We start from the raw sequence: 20,858 nt of genomic DNA, 5'->3' as shown, positions 1-20,858 counted from the left end.
ATATGTAATAGCAACTTCTGGCACTGTGAGGAAAGCAACAGAAAACTAATTCACTCCTCATTTCCCTAGTACACCTCTGCAGCGATGCCTAGGCCATCTATGACAGCTGATGGCGGAGATGTTGAGGATCCAACCAGCCTTAGGGCTGAGGACCAAACATACATAGATCCCCACCCCCATTGAATCAGAATGGAAAATGCCGGTAAGAAAGTTGTTTTTTACCTCGTTTTATAACCAACTTCATGGCATTTATCACGACTGGTTATTATTGGACGGTATTTTTCATCCACACTTTATAAAATCTAGTAAAAAGGAAATTAGCAGGTAGTATTTCCTCAGGTTATTAGCATTCAAATAGTTTGCCTTAACCCCACCTCTGAGAGACAATAATGTCAAGTCTATTCCCCATTTTAATCTCTTCATCAACACATAAATCATAGTTTAAATGTTATTGAGTGTACTTCATATCTTTTGTGGACAATACTTCTTAACTCCAGATTCAAGTATCATAATATTACGCAAATGATGTCAGAAAAGTCATACCTTCTGCCCTTCATCTCAAGGATTTCGAAGTATATGAAGAAGAGGTGGATTGCATCCTTGATCCAGGCAGCAATGCGACGGTTGACATCATTACAACTGGTAGAGTAAAGGTCATTGTAGAAATTATCGATCCAGTCCCTGAGCCAATCGTTTACGACTTCTTCTTCTTCTTCTTCTACGCGAAAGGGCCACTTAGGACCACGCGGAATCAACATTTCTTGAGCTTTCTTTCGTGCCCAATAATTCTTCATTTTCATCTATTGTTGTTATTTCTGTTCCTTCTTGTCTTCCTCAAATCGCCTTGTGGGAACAATTTTCCTGACTACATTTCTATCCTGCATATTAGGTGATCTTAATTGAGTAAGGTCTTTCTCTACTTGCCTACACCATTTTGATCTCATACGTTTGATTGCAAAAAATGTGTGTATTTGATAAGTAAGTCTGTTGTTATTCATTGCTTCCTAATGACTTAATAATTTAATTCGTCGCATTCTCACTGCATCAGTAAGTTTAGAAGTTTTTAAATATATTTTCGAGCCGGGTTCGGGGTAATACATTCAATTTTTATTTCTGGGCCCTAAGCATTTTTTTCATTATTTTCCTTTCCTTAATCTCTGATTGTTCCTTTAAGAATTTATGATGCTAACTGAGCGTTTCTGAATCACAAAGAGCTTCACAATCGATCACTTTTAGTACTGACGAATTTTACTGTTCCACGACAAGCAATTTTGTTATAATCGTTCGTTGTGTGTTGAAAAGTAATTTCGCTACTGATTTATTTTCATTGCTATTTTCAGTGACCGATTCACCTAACGACTTAAATTCCTTTACTCTTGAAATTTTCCTCACACTAATGGTAAGTTCAGGTGGACCATTTTTTATATTTGCCATACATTTTTCATAGAAGATGCTTATTTTCTCTCTATGTCTATGTTCTTTCACTTACACCGAGATCGATAGCTGCAGTCGCTTAAGTGCGTCCATTATCCGGTATTCGGGAGATAGTGGGTTCGAACTCCACTTTCGGCAGCCCTGAAGATGGTTTTCCATGGTTTCCCATTTTCACACCAGGAAAATGCTAAGGTTGTACCTTAATCAAGGCCATGGCTGCTTCCTTCCCACTCCTAGCCCTTTCCTGTCCCATCATCGCCATAAGACCTATCTGTGTCGGTGCGACGGAAAGCAACTTGTAAAACAAATATTTTACTTACATATGTATTATAAGTATTGGTGTGTTAAGAAGGTACTGTATTCGGTCTAGTACCTGTGTACTTTCAAAGCCGTAAATAAATATTTTAGCTCGTTCCAGACCCTTAAGATGGGAACAGATCTCTGGGTTCTAAGTCCCGAAGATCAAAACTCTGACCAATCACCCATTGAACCATCGATGTTGTCATAACAGCTTAAAGAAAACTGCTCCAAGAAGGAAAAGGGAAAATGCTTAAAAATCTGTCTTGATAACTTTAAAATGTTCTCTGTTTGAGGCTGATAACCATGCTGTTAAAGCATGGTAGGTTATGGGATCAGTACGGCCGAGCGCACTGTGTCTGTCCCCCGGCTAAGCTGGCGGGCCCGGGCTAGCTCTCGACAATCGATACTGGCTTGCTCGCTCCCTCACAGCTCCAGTCAGTCGATATTTTGACAGCGGCACCAGCTTGGCCCTTTTCTTTCCACATGATCTTCATTTATTCAATCATCTTAAGGATATGGAACGAGCTGAAATGTCTCAAAGTATTGGTCATACATCACGAATTTCAAATCGGAGGCTTAACCAGGAATGTTACCTTTTATATTGAACAGTGTTTCAAAATCCATCATTCCTTACGTATATCTCACGACTTGCTAGTAAAAGGATGCACTGGTATGTAGTTCCGTTGTTCTTATCCATGAAACACAATCAACATCTTGCTGGAGAAACCGACGTGAATTCATATTACGCCGCAGTTAATGACAACCCCTGACGCTTATACGAACCTTCAAACACAACCGTTAAACGGGCTGTATGGTCCCGCTCTACTGACCCTCAATGATATACAATACATCCACTCCAAGAGCACTATTGCCTAACCACAAGGTGCGTAGGTGTTTGTGTGTTTTACTCCTAAGATTCTTCAGTCTTCTTAAGATTCCATTATGAGCTAAACTACTAAACATTTGTGGCTACATTTATACTTTTGAAATCAAAGGTTTAAGAACAAAATATTCCTTTTATGTTGAGTGTATGTCCCGGCTTTCCGATACGTGATCGGAGATGAGGTGAAATTATATCTTATGACATTTTTATAGGCGGATGTCTTTCCTGATGCCAGCGTCAGTTGGGGGAAGTAATGAAGATGTTGAATGAAAGTGGGTAATTAAGGATATTTAACACCAGTTCCAAGACCACTGTCGCCAAACCAGGTGGTACTCAGGTGTTTACGTATCGGTTGCTTGGTTTATTTCATTCCTAAGAGTCATCAGTATAAGAATCTAAGCTAAATTATCAAATATTTGTGGCTATTGTTAACCTTTCCAAATGGAAGATTACTTCTCCTTCTTTATCGGTTAACGCTCCATGGTCGATTTTTCCCTCGGACTCAGCGAGGGATCCCACCTCTACTGCCTCAAGGGCAGTGTCCTGGAGCTTCAGACTCTGGGTCGAGGATGGCCAGTACCTCGCCCAGGAGGCCTCACCTGCTATGATGAACAGGGGCCTTGCGGAGGGGATGGGAAGATTGGAAGGGATAGACAAGGAAGAGGGAAGGAAACGGCCGTGGCCTTAAGTTAGATACCATCCCGGCATTTGCCTGGAGGAGAAGTGGGAAACCACGGTAAACCACTTTCAGGATGGCTGAGGTGGGAATCGAACCCCTCTCTATTCAGTTGTCCTCCTGAGGCTGAGTGGACCCCGTTCCAGCCCTCGTACCATCTTTCAAATTTCGTGGCAGACCCGGGAATCGAACCCGGGCCTCCGGGGGTGGCAGCTAATCACACTAACCACTACACCACGGAGGTGGACAAATGGAAGATTTAAAAGAATATATTCGTGTCATATTGAGTTTATATCTACCCTTTAGTCCCGTTTTCTGATAGGGCGTTGGAAATAAGTTGAGATGATATTTTATGACGCGTTTTACGGCCAGATGCCCCTCCTGACGCCAGCCTCAGTTGAGGAGCTAATGAAATGAACTTGGGTAAGGAGGTGGAAGGACTCTGGCTGTGTTCAATGAACGGGAACTGTCCTGGCGTTTTCCTGTGGTGAAGAAGGGAAACCACAGGAAGCCATTCTCACAAAAAAGCCAACGATGGGGTTCGAACCCACTCATCACCCGAATGCAGAGCTCGGCTCGATAGCCGTAGCGCATTAACACGCTCGGACACTCTGCTCGATCCTTTTATATTGAGTACTTTTATAAATACCGTATTTCTTTCAAATGGCTTGTGATTCGTTAGTAAAGGGAGGTACAGGTGAAAGAACTCCCAGTTTCACTCCCTTACTTCGGGAACGAACGTGTATGTCATATTGAGTTACGATGGCAGTTTACGCAACTCGTAGTAGATTACTGTAGAAAGATTCCACAATGAAGACGAAGTTCAAGGATAGTAAGTTATCACAGAGTGAGTGACGTAATTAGAAGGACCTTTTTATGATAGTGGACTGCCTAAACAGGTCTAAACGTAGGATAAGTACAGTTTATTAACTCCAAGGGGAGGTATTAACAAATGAATTAATACTCGTGTATTCATATTTCCCGCTGTGGATAAGGGTAGAGGGTTGGCCTCTGGATCGGATGTGTCATACTTCAAGGCCTTCAATGGTAGTCGGATTTTTGAAGGGCGGAAAAAAATCAATTCAGCCTTGGTGTTTACCAGACAAAATGTATCAAACCTCAACCATAGATCGCCCAAAGGAGGTCATGTTTACTCTGCCAATTGATACAGTAAAACTGAGCGTAAATCTGACACGGATGCTGTCTTAATGGCGTCAAATTAAAATACTTTAAAACAGTACTTGATTGCTTACTCATTTCTCTTCCTCTTCCCGTTTTTCTGCCAGCATTTGTATAGATTTGGCCCAGTTTCACCATCGATGCCCTTCCTAATACCAACTCTATACGGAGGGATGTAATCACTATCGTGTCTTTCTGTAGTGGTTGGTAGTGTTGTATATAAATGAAGAGATGTTTATTGAAACAGATAGGCTGGGAGTCGAACTAGGAGTCTCTGAACCAAATATCAGTTCGCTGACCAAGAAGTCCGACAGGTAGCTGATCCCATATCCTCTATCATTATTATTATTATTATTATTATTATTATTATTATTATTATTATTATTATTATTATTATTTACAATGTTGATCCCAACTAACAAGCTCAAATTTATTTATCAGATGAATTAGCTTCCTTCTCTTCCCAATATTTCATCCTTTCGCTGTGGTGTTTCCTCCGTTCTTCTGTACACGCAGTATTGGTTCTCATCTTGGGTTTTTCAGCAAAATGATGTTGGTTCACCGACGTTTTAAAGCTAGGCCTGTCCCATATAATATCACCTGGTATGCTGATTTCTTGAAGGTCTCTTTCAATTTCGATTATCCAATTATTCTTTCCTTTTAGTGAGGAGATCTCTTTTAATAAATCATTCACTGTCCATTCTTTGAATATGGCCATAAAATTTCAGTCGTCTCTTTTTAATAGTGTCTGATATTTTCTCAGAAGTCTGGTCCATCCATGCACAATCCTTCTATGCATATTGGATCAAAGATTTTCCAAAGGATTATTATTACATATTTCTTTACTAGCTCTTCCAAACACTTGCACATAACGTCTCTCTTGTCAGTTTTCTGTATCTTCGCTTGTGTTGGTTGGTGTGAACACTTCAGTGAATTTGGCAGACTGATATGTAATAGCAACTTCTGGCTCTTTGAGGAAAGCAACAGGAAACTATCTCACTCTTCATTTCGCTAGTACAGATCTCCAGTGATGCCTAGGTCATCTATGACAGCTGATGGTGGAGTTATTGAGGATCAAAGTAACCCTCGGGCTGAATACTCAACATACGTACTTTTATATGCTTGTACACCATTCATATCATTAGAGTTCCGTAACTTCGGACACATCCTGTGGACCATTATCACTATCTAATCTATCATACTTATTTAACATCGAGTTTTAGTACTTGTCAAAACAGCTTCCAGAATCGCTTCTGAGAAGAAATGAAAAACATCCAACTTTCCCAATATTGTAAATATTTGTAGAGTATCACTTCGAAATATTAAAAAAGGAAGGATCAAAATAACAGTTACAAACCAGAATTTATTATCAGAGTAATTGGACTCCACATCTATAGGCAGTAATATATGTTAGAATGCAAACTAAAGTGGTTATTAGGAAATGTAGACTAGCCCGCTCTTCTACAATGTAGTGGGAGTAACATAAAATCTAGGGGTTATTATGGGCCGTACCCCTAATGTGTATGCACAACTCGTAGCTTAACCGCTGTGCAGACTAGAGTATACTTGTTTCTCCGTAAATATGTTTGCATTCTAATATATCACTGCCTAGCTGCCTCTGTGGATCAGTGGTAAAGAGTCGGCCTCCGGATACCAGGTTCAAACCTGGCAGAGGTAGTAGGATCTTTCAAGTGCTGCAAAAGTCCATTCGACACTTCATGTCGTACGATATCGGCAAGTAAATGATCTCTGGCGACACATTTGGGGTTTTTATTTATTTATTTATTTATTTATTTATTTATTTATTTATTTATTTATTTATTTATTTATTCGCTTAAGTGAGGCCAGTATCCAGTATTCGGGAGGTAGTCGGTTCTAACCCACTATCTCCCGAATTAAACCTCACAGCTGCGCGCTCCTAACAGCACGGCCTACTATTACTGTTATTATTTTTACAGCGTTATGCCCAACTGTGTCATTTAGCTGATGGCGATTTTTTCTCCTCCCTAAATCAACTACGCACTGAAAAGTTTCCTCCGTTGTTTCAGTCCGTGATTTATTTGTGCTGGTATTCATTTTCTCAGCAAAATGATGGTTGTTGACTTTTTTTTTAATTGGAGTCGATCTTGAACAATTTCCTGTGGAATGCCAGTTTCTTTAGGTTAATTTTCTATTTCACAAAACCAGTTATTCTTGACTTTCATTGAGAGAGCAAGGTTGAGAATCATTTTGGTGAGCCTGTCATTCATTCTCAGAATGTGGCCATAGAGCTTTAATCGGCTTTTCCTGATCGTGTCGGTGATCTTTTCGGAATGCTGATAAAGCTGCTGAGATTTCCGTTTTAACCAGATTTCCTCTTCAATAAGTGATCTGAATCGAATGATCAAGGTTTATGAGGCGTATTGCACCTGTCCCCTACCCTAAGGGCTCCGGCAATACCTCTACAAGGTCGCTAACGGGTTAAAAATCAAATGGGCGTCGAACATAAAATCACCTAGCGGCATGCAGGGTAGGAAAAGACGGGTGGCATAACTAAACTACAGTAGAATTGGAACACATTCTTATTAAGTTTAAATGAAATCGAATGAGTTTATTAAAACCTGATGATTATGGGGAATGAAACATATATACAAGTGATATACTGCACCCTTGCAGAGCTCCTTCGGTGTTGACTGGATTTCATTGTTGCCTCGGCTGCCCTAAAAAAAAAAAAATTACTTACCGAAGGTGGGTGAGATCCTCTTCTCAGGCGCGATCAGTCCCCGTCGTCGAATCAGGATGCATAGGGATAGTGCGTTTGGTAAACTATTCACTACAATGACTTGTGACACAGACTGATTTTAATTAAAATATATATATAAAATTTTATTGATAAAATCAAAAGAAAGAAAAGTGTAGATAAATTTTATAAAATGTAAAATAAGATTTTGTTAATGTTACATTATTACCTTATGAGACTGTACAACTAGAATTCTCATAATAACACACATGACCACCTCGTTAATCCATAAAGAAAAATATTTATAATTTATCATTAAAATTTTATATCAAATGATATTTCCCATATTTGTTCATCCAATTACATGATGCCTGTGTAAATGTACACATTTACTAGGATAATATTGTTTATATACCAGGTGGATCAATTGAATAACAATAATAATAATAAGAATATTTAGTAATAATAATAATAGTAATAATAATAATAATAATATTGATGTGAATAAATTTATATGTGGCCAACCCAAGTTATTCATCGAAATACTACTTGCCATCAGTCAAAATAATCATAATAGATATTTCTAAGATATTAAAATAAATAAAATGTTGATATTAATTAATTAATAAAATTATTTTGATATCACTGAATTGCATTGTGAACTATTTAAAAGACTTCGGAAATGTTACCACAGTACATCCTAAATGCGTATATAAAGATTGGAAAAACAACCTGAAAATATAATACAATAACAATAACAATAATAATAATAATAATTGAAACTCCGCCATTGCCGGTCCCAAGCCCGGGGCCCCATCTTGCAAGTGATGGGGAAGGAGGAGGGGGAGGAGTAACAACCTCGTAAAAAAACCTGGGTCCATCTGGCTCCGGATGGTAGCACCCTGTAAGGGCCCCTGCCTAGGGTTACAGGTGAAACCTGGTCAACGGTCTCGAAGGCGGATGAGGAATTTAATGTCCCAACGGCGGAGAGAGCGGAAGAACCTAGTGGAGTAAAGCACGAATAAAAAATCATTTCGGACTAACAATCCGATCTTATCTTGGAATTAATTTCCTACCTTGTACAATGTACAATTTCAATTGCAGAATGGAAAGTCCGCTGAATGAAAGCACTACCCCAGGTGGTAGCTCGGAAGAGAAATCCACCATTGCGTTATGCAATGCATCGGGACCTAGGGTTCTGGGGAGTCCCAACATCTGCAATAAGGGTGAGTCGGAGCATCCTTGGAATCCTTTCAGACTTAAATTTAAGAGGAAATTCTTTGCAGGCACTCTTAATGTAAATTCCTTGCTAAAAACCGGCAAACAGAAAGAACTGGAAATTTTCTTAGATAGACATGAAATCCAGATCTTAGCAGCTCAAGAGACACGGTTTATGGATGATAATGTAACAGAAACCAAAAATTATAGAATCTTTAAAGGTAAACCAGCAGTCAAAATTATGAAAGGAATGCCACTACTAGGTACCGCCTTTTATGTCCATAAAGCAATAGTTGATAATGTTATGGAATTTAAATCTAGTTCAGAAAGGTTATCTCTTCTCACACTTAAATGCAAGAACAAAAATTATACATTTGTTAACTGTCATGCACCAATAAATGAAGATAATAGCAAGAACCCAAGTAAAACTGAAGAATTCTGGAGTCTTCTAGATGATGAAATGTCAAAAATTCCAAAATCAAATGTTATTATTCTACTCGGTGATTTTAATGCACAGGTAGGCAAAGAAAAAGTTTTCAGCAAAACAGTAGGGGCATATCCGGCACACAAAAGAACAAACAAAAATGGCATGAGACTAATTAATCTCTGTAAATCCTTTCACCTAAAATTAATGTCGACCATCTTTAAGAAACTTCCAAGAAAGGCTAAAACATGGGTGTCCCCAAATCCGATGTTAGGTGAGTTTCAGTTGGACCATGTAGCTATTTCTCAAGAAAGTATTAAGGAAATTATGAATGTTAAAGTAATAAGAAGTGGGGAGTTTGACTCCGATCATTACCTCTCTAAAATTAAGCTAAAGCTTCTACCTGGCAGGAATCAAAGAAGGCCGAGAAAATTAATGAAATACAACATAGATAGGCTCAACATTACACAAGCAACTATAGAAAACTTTCAGGAAGAAATTAAAATAACTCAGCATGGCAAATGGCCAGAATTATCTAAACAGATTAATAGTGCAGCGAAGAAAGTATTTGGATCAGTTAAAACTAAAAAGAAAGTATGGTGGAATAACGTATGTGAGGAAGCACTTATGGAAAGAGTGAAAAAGTGGAAAAAATGGAAATGTTCCGGAAAGAATGAACACTATGAGCTATTTAAACAACAAAGAAAGGAAACAACAAGAATAATAAGGCAGGTTAAAAGATCTTTTGAAAAATCGCAGCTATTAGAAATTGAGAATAATTTTGTAAGAAATAACTCCCGAAATTTCTATCAGACCTTTAAGAATAACCTGAAAGTTTATCAATCCCGGAGCATTTGCTTCAGAGATGCAAATGGTAATATTGGCCTTAACAATGCCGAGAATTGTGAGATTCTGGCAAAACACTTCGAACACCTGCTGAACTGCCCTGAGCCAAATCATAAATTAGAATTTTCAGAAATTCAGGAAAATCTAGAAGCTGATTCACCTCCAACAGCGGAAGAAATAAAGGAAGCAATAAAAAATCTTAAAAATAACAAAGCTAGTGGGGAAGACTCCATAACAGCTGAACTTTTAAAATGGGCTGAACCAAAAGTTATAGAAGATCTACAAATAATCTTTGAAGAAATTTGGGAAACAGAAAAGATCCCAGAGGATTGGAAAGTGGCTCTAATACACCCATTGCACAAGAAGGGTAACAAGCAGGATGTCAACAACTACAGAGGTATATCTCTCTTGCCAGTTGCTTACAAGATATTCTCAACAATACTACTAAATAGAGTAAAATCGACACTGGACAGTCAATTGGGTGAATATCAAGGTGGATTTAGAGAAGGAAGATCTTGCTCCGAACAGATTTTCAACCTGAAATCTATAATTCGACACAGATTAATAAACTCCAAAGACATAGTTGTAACATTTATTGACTTTAAAAAAGCCTTTGACTCTGTCGATAGGGAAACCCTAGATAAAGTAATCCGTGAATTTGGAGTTAAAACTAAATTGGCAAACCTAATTCGTGAAACACTTACAGACACTATCTCGAAAGTAAAATTTATGGGTGAAGTATCTCGACCTTTCAAAATAAATACAGGTGTCAGGCAGGGCGATGGTCTATCTCCACTCCTTTTCAATTGTGTCATGGAGAAAATTGTAAGAATTTGGAATGAAAAACTGAAAGAATCTAAAATATTGCCACTCATGCTTGGGAAGAAGAACAAAGGTGTTGCAATAAATTGCCTAGCATTTGCAGATGACTTTGCCATACTTTCAGAAAGCCTTACAGATGCAGCAATGCAAGTCAATCTCCTTGAAAAGACAGCCAACATGACAGGCTTGAGAATCTCTGCCGAGAAAACAAAATTTTTGACAAATATAAAAAGTGCCCCAAAGTTTTTAGCAACGGATATTGGTCGAATAGAAAAGGTAAAGAAATTCAAATATTTGGGTGAGACAATTCAAGAAAATGGTTTAGAAAAATCTGCTATAGAGGAGAGGATACAAAAGATGGAAAGAGCATACGGTATAACTAAGAATACTTACAACAAAAAGTGCTTATCAAGGAAACTTAAAATAAAGCACTACAACACAGTAGTGAAACCAGAATGCCTTTATGCCAGCGAATGTCTAGCACTGAACTACAAGCTTGATAAATTAGAAATATTAGAAAGAAGAATTATAAGGAAAATATTAGGTCCTCCAAGAATTGCAGAGTTTTGGAAATTAAGAAGTAACAATGAAATTTACCAGAACGTAGAAAACATATCAGAAACCATAAGAAAAAGGAGATTGCTATTTCTTGGACATATTTACAGAATGGATGACAATAGACTAACTAAACGAATCTTCAAGTACCTTTGGGAAAAGAAATCAACTACCACCTGGATTCAAGAAGTCAAGAAAGACCTGGAAAGGAACAACATACGAGAAGAAGAATTATTGGAAAGAAAGATTTTTAGGAAGAAAGTCTTACAAATGGAAGGATTCCAAGGGAGGAAGGAAAAGAAAACAGGCACAAAGTGGACTGAAGACAGGAAAAAGAAACACAGTGAAACAATGAAAGAATACTGGAAAAAAAGGAAAGAACAACTAAGGAGGAACAATTGAAATTGTAACGTGGTCCTTAGAAGGCCGGAACGCAAGAAGAAGAAGAAGAAGAAGAAGAATAATTGAAATAATACGACAATTTTGCGTAAATCAAAATCCAAAATATCATTAATAACCCCCTCAAATATGTAAAATAAGTTTACAAACAAACATACAAGAAGTTACCGTATTAATAAAAAATTAATTAATTTTTACTAATTTAATTGCAATCAAATTTATTAATTACATAATTAGTTGCCTAACTGACTACTGGAAACCATTATCTTGTGACTCAAATCTTCTAATATAGTGATATCAATGAATTTGCACTGCATTGAGATGATAATAATAATATTGCAATAATAATAATAATAATACTAATAATTGAAATAATAATAATAATATCACTTAATGAATATTATTTCTATATTGGATATCATTAATAAATCCTTCAGAATTAATATTCGCCTACCAAAATCCAATATTGTTGATAACCAAATCGTAGATAAATTGGATTAAAAATATAAAATGTTAATATTTAATTAATTAATAAATCCACAATTGACTGACACAAGTGATTAATATTATATTCGCCAGGACTCCCTAATAGCCTGTGAATTGCACTGGTAAAATGTTAAATAATAAGATCCAATATTAATAATAACAATAATAATATAAATAATAATAATAATATTTTAACCTGACCTGTAATTACGGTAATATTGATCCACCATCCTGATAAACTATAACGTGTTTGTGTCTGTTACCTTAGAACATTCATTTACCATAAATAACACCATTGGAATAGAATCTTTCTTAACAGTACTTATTGAGTTTTCTTTATCTATAAAACCATTTTTGCCAGGATAAATTATAATTTGATGAAATACCTGATTCACTGTGTAAAGGCGTAACCACAAAACTCTCATAATAGATTTTACCGTTATTAATAATAATAACATTTCTCTGATCAAAACTGTTACTGAGTTCCCATAATTTCAATATCCTCCTTCCAGGTGCAATAAACAATAATTTTTAACCTGAGAATTCAGTAACTTTTTAACTCACATAATGGACTTTGGTTGTTGTTGTATAAGAATCTAAAGCTTTGCTTTTCATATATATACGAGTGACCCTCACTTAGATACCGTAAATTAGTCTGGAGGAGACAAACTCTCCTACTTAAAATAAAACATACTATAACTTATTCTAATATGTACACCAAGCGAGGTAACGCAGCCAGAAATCCTAACCTAATGCCTAAATTTTCACTAATATATACATAGATGAACCTTATCATATGCTCATACCACATTTTTGGCTTATTTCAGCGTCCCAATATATTATAATTCGCTGAAACATAACCATGACCCAGTGCAAATATTACTGTGGTCCCCTCACACTAAAATACACGGATAATGTACAGACAATAAAAGAATGTACCTAAAATGGCTAATAAGAGGCAAAAAAATAAATATATTTAATAATAATAATAATAATAATAATAATAATAATAATAATAATAATAATAATAATAATAATAATAATAATAATCTGTTAAAACCAACAAAAGTAGTTCCTACTGGCAAGCATTCACACTAGCTCAGTTGGGTGATCCATGTTACCAACCTAACTTCAAAATGTCACTCAAATGCGTACTATAACTTTTCTCTGAATAAAACGATATTGTGTCACGGCTAAACCATTATACGTATCATTTGGTCCTTCTAACTCGTACACCATCTTGACTGGCCTATATTCTTTCTTACATTATTCATTTTACGACGTCATTATCATTTTTATTCTGCATAATTCTATCACCTCTCAGCTATCACGCTGAATACCTACATTTCCAGTCCCCTTTTGAGAATATGTTCACCATACTCTTTGTTCTACATACTTTTCTTCAGGTAAATAACATCATGTATTACCATATACTCTTAACTACGGACCTTCAAACATCTCAAACAAATTACCGTCACTCAATATCGTTCTTACTGTTTGACAACACTTCGATTTTACCTGAGCCAAAAATCCTTTTATTTAGCATTGTTCACCCAACTGTCTAATTATGGTACTTGCCATAGCAACAAAGCAATATATATAGATATATCAGTGTTACTGTCGCCCAACCAGAATTTTCGACAGTAACTATTGAATATATATATTTTCCCGTTAATTGACTACATCACTCATCCACCACGGTGTCAATACTTGCGTCAAACAAATAAAATTCTGCCTAAATGAAATACTGACAATGCTACTAATAATCATAATAATAGTGCAGATATACGCAAACTGCTCATTATAATTGCCTCAAAAAAATATAATTTGTTCGATACTGACAGATCAAATTAGTACACACACGACTAATAATAATAATAATAATAATATTTACACTACTCATGAATAGAATTATCCTAATTTTCTGGCTGTGTACTCGGGTTTTATAATTATACCATCGTCACTCGCATACCCATTTACATCAAGATACCATTATCAAAGGAAAGCTTTAGATTCTAATTTAAACATGAGGTTTTGTACTCACATTGATGGCATTTCGGGATCACCAGGACTTGAGGCAGCCATGTTGTCTTACAGATTCATGACAAACATGTTAATATCATTGATCATTCTTGCTGTATCCTGCATTGGCTTATATTACTAATTTCCACTCTTGCTTGACACTTTACACACGTTTATTTCCTGCTCATAATATTAAATATGACAACTTGTTTTAACACTGAATATTAAACACTATAATATATGTACAACACACGCAGTACTCAGATATCTTGTAACTTAGGCCTGATTTCACGTACTATGCTCTAACACACAGCTGCTTCTAATGTAGCGAAGTCTTTCGTGGGCTCAGCCGCTCCCTTTGTGTAGACCAAGCTGCTGGGGAAAGCGTCTACCCTCACTTCACCTAAATATCTTATAGAGAGTAAAAGTATTTTCTCCGCTCAACGTTTCAAACACAACTAACAGCTCAGCTGTAGCAGGCAAATATTTTCCACTCCTATGGCTTACCAATACATATTAAACTGTCTGCGTTGATCTGCGGGCTACCTATTGAATATGTGTCACATAAGATGCAACTACTGCATAATTCAAAGTTCCATTTATACCCTGTATAGATTGGACACTTGTAAAATCTATTAATCTGTTACTCCACTCACTTGTGTGGTTTCAAACACTTAACCAACTCCACTTCTGTTTATAAAAACTTATTTCCATCTCCAAATTACTAATAAATACATATAATTCAACATAGTTGTACTTGAGTACGGAGCAAATTTAAGACACGTCTGACCGCCACTAGACTCTGGATGATGACTGACTAGTGAGAAGCTACTGCTCGGGGATGTTGGCGCACTAATCGGCGTAGGAACACTAATTCTTGCCACCAAAAATCCCAATTAAAGTAGTGCTGGGTAGCTCCAAAACAAAGTTACTAAAAACATGAAATGCCTTGTACACACAGATTGCATAAATTCTTGTTACTGCCATGGTGCACCGTGACTCTTGAATTGTTCGTAATTACTCTGACAATATAGTAGGCGTTAGTTGGACTATATCTTCTGCCGCGCTGGTGAACCACTCTCCGCGCTGGCAAGGGGTTCCCACTGCTGTTGATATCAAACACCTGGGTACACAATATTCCAATACATTTCCCACAAACCAGTAAGTTGGTCCAGAATTATTACAATAATTATTGACATCTCCTCTTGATATAATCTTCCTTAATTACTGACAGGGATTAATTGTAAGCCACATACCATTTGGTCGCGCTAATTTTGAAATTATTTAAATGCAGTAATCTGATTGGAGCGCATACTCCGATGTTCATCTATATGGACGGGTCCATTTCAAAATAAGGGGATTCGGGTAGCTAGGACCACGATTCTCCATCTCAGTCACACCTGCCAGTACTTTTCCACTCCTATTACGCAGTTTCGAAAGATGATGCAATAACAGGTATTCCAGAGACCTCAATTTATTTTTAGCAGAGAAAGAAGCGTGGGTTCGTATCAAGGCTTCGTTCACACGCACTGGCTACCAGAAATTTCTACTGTTGTCCTATGTTTTAACCCGCCGGCTATTACTATTAATTATCAAATACAATTATTAAAATTTAGCCAATCAGACTCATCTGATGGGTGCAATACAGGGATTGGCTCTATATCGTTGTGGATTATAACATTGGATTTTTGGGAGATAAGACCGAGTACTAACCCATCGCAATACAAATATGTCATGACTTAACGTGTACGAAAACATTTAACATAAATCACTGAAGCTATTTCCATATTACTGGGCAAATAAATTACACTCTCAATGCAAACAAGTCTGAGTGACATCTACTCTACTACAAGTTGGTTTCCCAATGGAATAACTCAACATAATGTTATACAATCTGTACAAGGATCTAACGTCTTGGGTTCGGATCTAACCTTCACCTAAACACACAATTTCGCCGCACCAATGGGTCAGAACCATTGTCGACGTTAAACACAAAAACAATCAATACATGGAACACAAAAATAACACAAGAGAAACACACTTTTATATACACAAATCATGTGAGATGCTCATCATTTATCCCAACACTATGGAATAGCTGTACACGTGCCCAGGACCGATCTCGTGACCACAATGTCGTCGGGGAATCTGAAAACTCTATTCTCCATTTAAGTGCAAGAAACAATAATAAAATAAATATTAAATGTAGATCACTGAGTCGCTTATTACCGGAGTAGATCTAAATCAGCTGTACCAATAAATCAATCAACATGCTTGCACGAACAAAATTTCAGTCAGGTAAAAGACTTTCATTGGGTCGAAATCCTCACAAACAAAACAAAAAGTACAGCACAGAAGACTTACCAAAAATTACGGTTCTATGCCAGCCTCCCCTCGCAACGGGCGGGCTGGCAACCTGAAACCACTCATTAAAGGAAGAATAAAATCGTCCATTTAAAATACACATCACATTACCGCAGCATAAATCTCTTCATGTGCAATTACAATATCTCACATCGTGAGTCCTTACTTTCAATATCGTGACTTCTTAAACCTCATCTCCGCACATAATTTCACTGGCATACGTCCACCCCTCGTGAAAAGAAAGATCCAAGTGTTTGGGCTGACGCTTATGCAGTCTTTTAACAACTAAGAGGCTACCCCCTCTCAAAACTCTCATACGGCCTGTTCAGGGCCTAACAGAGGTGCGATAATTAGGGGACCAGTATTCACCTGATGTAAATGAGACATGTCCGGGCGAAATCCGATCGTGGGATCTCTCGTAATTAATAGATATCTCTCCTCGATTTCTCCCCTTCTCGGGTGAATCCCCTTGTCAATGAGGTGTGAAGAGATAAGCCAGATGACCGCCACATTTTTCCATGGTTGTATAACCAAGTGTTCCTTCTTGATCAGTAACTTATTAACAGAAAAACACCACGCACTCTAGATAAATGCTCCAATTATAACCAGCTTTTCAAAAAGCAATGCTGGGATATGAATTTTATTAATTTTTCGGCGTAGATAATTAATTTGATCATGCTTCTTTATTGAAGATGGCTCCCATAATCCGATTCAAAAAAGTTTACCTCTCCCACTCGGTTACAGCATGAGGTGAGGGTAACTTCTCCTGAGTTTCCTTCCGGTGGATTACCGACTCGGTCCCACCTATGACGCCACAAGCTTCAATCTCCCCCGAACTTGCTGCTCGACAAAGGAAAGGTTGCGCAACAAATCGTAACTACAGAAAGATTTTAGAATAAAATTTAAGGGGTTAATTTATCTCTTGGCATGATGTTGATAGTTATTGATGTAAAATTTTCTCTTCTCAAAATAGCGTTACATCTGTGACATGGATGACTAGTCTTGACCAAAAGTACTTGCATCATGCCACTGTCAGGTGCAGTATAGTGATTCAGTTTTTTCAACCCAGTTGTAATGTCTTAAATTTGAATTCCTCCATATTCATTTCTGGACCCCAGTGACAGGGATTTCTTTTTGTAAGTATCCTTTGTTAGTTGGAGGGCCAGGTCAAGTTTATTTTTCCTGGATTCTATTGCTTTGCATTCCACAACATCATTTTTTTACTAGGGGCTTTACGTCGCACCAACACAGATAGGTCTTATGGCGACGAACAACATCATTATTATTCATATTCTCCTTATTATTATTATTATTATTATTATTATTATTATTATCATTATTACGTTATGCCTAACTAAGGAGCGCGTTTGAACTTATTAACACTTCTTTTTGTTTTTTATCCTCTCGCTGTGTTCCTTTATACGTTGTTCAGTCCATTCTGTATTTAATCGGGTGGGCTTTACAGAAAATTTGTATTTGTGAATTGAGGCTCTGGATTTTAATCTGTCTTGAATGGTTTCTTCATTAATTTACCCAATTATTCTAATTTTTAATTGGTAAGGCTGAGTTAAAATAATTATTTGTGAGGCTGTTATAATCCATTCTACATAAGTGACGATAAAATTGTAATCGCCGTTCCTGATTGTATCTGTGAACTTTTTTTTTGAAAATTGATAGATTTCATGTGATTTATTTTTCATCCAAATTCCATTTTCTCACTATGGTCCTAAGATTTTCCTGAGGATTTTTCTTTCTTGTTTTTCGATCATCTTTATTCGAGATCTGCTGCCAATTATAATAGTTTCAAATGCACAAAGTCCTTCTATTTTAACTATTGTGTTACAATGTCGTAATTTTGTCTTTATTATATACTTCTTTTAATTTATGTATTAGAAGTATTTTTTTATGTTCCTTAAAGTTTTGCAATTCTTTGTTAGCTTGCTGATTTAACCCTGCTGGTCCAATAATTAATTTCTCCCAGATACTTAAATTTGTCTACTTGAGCAATATTTACATGTTTGGTGATTAATAGTTGACTGTTGAAAACTGTTCTAGTCCCTTCCATATACTGTTTTAGTTTAGATTTCATGGACTTTTTTACAGACTGGATTGCTGCTGTCTGTTGTTAGATAGGATGTCATCAGCAAATGCTAGACAATTAAGGTTATTTTGTTTCGGATACTTCTACCAATATGCATACCTTTAGTTTAATTTTGCCATTTCCTAATCACGTTTTCCAAAACTAACTTAAATAGTAAGGGAGATAGTCCGTCCCCTTGTATGACTTCTGTTTATTATTATTATTATTATTATTATTATTATTATTATTATTATTATTATTATTATTATTATTATTATTATTATTATTGCCTAATAATCTGAGCTATTGCATGATTAGGTGTGTCATTGTATATGGATACCTTCTCTTAGAAATACTATCGCGTTTGACGAACAGGCCAGAGTTTTATCGGAAGATGGTCTGCAATTAGATATAAGCGCATGTATCTGATGTCCGCTATGTTTCAAGCTGCTATAAGAATGAACGGGGCAATAATGTGAAGTTTAGTAAACACAACGTCACCCTTTCATGTTCATCTAATGTAACAGTAACCAGATCCTTCGATGTGAGAGAATTTCTCTTCCTCATTCAGGTGTTTATTGTAGAATGTGATCCCGAGAGCGCACTCACAGCTCCCACAGGAAGTGTCAGGTGCGGCGCGCACCTCACCACAGAGTAGGTAAATATTTAGCCTGTACCGCCGCTCATTCTGTCTGGAGAGCCAATTTAAATGCGTTTAAGAAGAGAAACCGTACATTGTATTAATGAACAGATCTCCACGGCCATAGTAGTAACATGAATTTTCCAATTTCATGTCCCAATAATAGATATGGTACTTCTTAATCAAACATCGAGGTTGCAATCCACATTCGTCGATATATCTCAAAAAAGTGAAATAATACGCTTTAAGGTAACTTATTATCATTATTATTATTATTAGGTGAAAACCGTCAAGACTTGATGGGAAATGGGGAAAATATTTATTAAAAGATTTATTTGTAGTCCGGCTCTATGGTTTAGTGGTTAGTGCCATTAGCTGCCACCCCTGGAGGCCTGCGTTGGATTCCCGGGTCTGCCACGTAATTTGAAAAGTGGTACCAGGGCTGGAACGGGATCCACTCAGCCTCTGGAGGTCAAGTGAGTAGGGAGGTGAGGTCGATTCCCACCTTAGCCATCCTCGAAGTGGCTTTCCGTGGTTTCCCACTTCTCCAGGCAAATGCAGCGATAGTACCTAAGTTAAGGCCACGGTCGCTTCCTTCCCTCTTCCTTGTCTATCCCTTCCAAACTTCCCATCCGCCGATAAGGCCCTTGTCAGCGTACGAGTTAGGGCCGCCTGGATGAGTACTGGTCCTCTTCCCTAGGTGTATCCCGACCCAAAGTCTCACGCTCCAGGACACTGCCTTTGAGGCGATAGAGGTAGAATCCCTTGCAGAATCCGACGGAAAAACCAACCCGGGGGGAGAGGGGGGAGGTAAAATGATTAAGAATTAAAGCAAAAAGAAAAATTTAAAGAAAGTTTTTCCAAGCTACTTCCGTCCATATTTTACAAACAAAAATATAATGTAATATTCAAAAAATGGACTCGTACTCTCTAAACAAGAACTCCTGTCTCGCTAGCTACTGATCGTAACTCATCCACCGAGCTCGATAACTGCAGTCGCTTAAGTGCGGCCAGTATTCAGGAGATAGTGGGTTCGGACCACACTATCGACAGTCCTGAAGACGTTTTTCCGTGGTTTCCAATTTTCACACCAGGAAAATGCTGAGGTTGTTCCTTAATTGCCAACGGCCATACCATGTTGAATACACCGGTTCTCGTCCGATCACCGAAGTTAAGCAACATTGGGCGTGGTCAGTACTTGGATGGGTGACCGCTTGGGAACACCACGTGCCGTTTGCTCAATTCCCATTGCCGACCCCGTGATGTAGGGGTAGCATGCCTGCCTCTTACCCGGAAGCCCCGGGTTCGATTCCTGGCCAGAACAGGGATTTTTACCTGGACCTGAGGGCTGGTTCGAGGTCCACTCAGCCTACTTGATTAGAATTGAGGAGCTATCTGACGGTGGGATAGCGTCCCCGGTCTTGAAAGCCAAGAATAACGGCTGAGAGGAATCGTCGTGCTGACCACACGACACCTCGCAATCTGCAGGCCTTCGGGCTGAGCGGCGGTCGCTTGGTAGGCCAAGGCCCTTCAAGGGCTGTAGCGTCATGGGGTTTGTTTGCTTTTGTTCCTTACTTACGGCCACGGCCGCTTCCTCCCCACTCCTAAACCTTTCCTGTCCCATCGTCGCCATGAGACCTACTTTATCTGTGTCGGTGCGACGTAAAGTCAATTGTAAAGAAGAAGAAACTCATCTAGTCGAATGCATGCAAAAAAACCGAAATGTTCGACAATTTTTTTGATTCGAAGATATTTAATAACAATAACACAATTTTCTATTTTTGTACGTTTGTACAAGAAAACTTCAACGA

The 20,858-nt window shown here is 37.6% G+C and overlaps 1 protein-coding gene and 1 non-coding gene across 2 annotated transcripts in view; both read left to right on the top strand.

Moving 5' to 3' along the window:
- The window catches only part of LOC136882144 (uncharacterized), a 504,614-nt gene that overhangs the window by 346,838 nt on the left and 136,918 nt on the right, over positions 1–20,858 (top strand). The window lies entirely within an intron of this gene.
- LOC136882471 (5S ribosomal RNA) lies at positions 20,168–20,286 on the top strand. The gene has a single exon (XR_010861186.1). It is a non-coding gene; the product is annotated as a 5S ribosomal RNA (ribosomal RNA).

The sequence above is a fragment of the Anabrus simplex genome, chromosome 10, assembly GCF_040414725.1.
Source record: "Anabrus simplex isolate iqAnaSimp1 chromosome 10, ASM4041472v1, whole genome shotgun sequence".
Classification (NCBI taxonomy): Eukaryota; Metazoa; Arthropoda; class Insecta; order Orthoptera; family Tettigoniidae; genus Anabrus; species Anabrus simplex.
The sequence above is the reverse complement of the archived record's forward strand: the minus strand, read 5'-3'. Positions and strand labels throughout refer to the sequence as shown.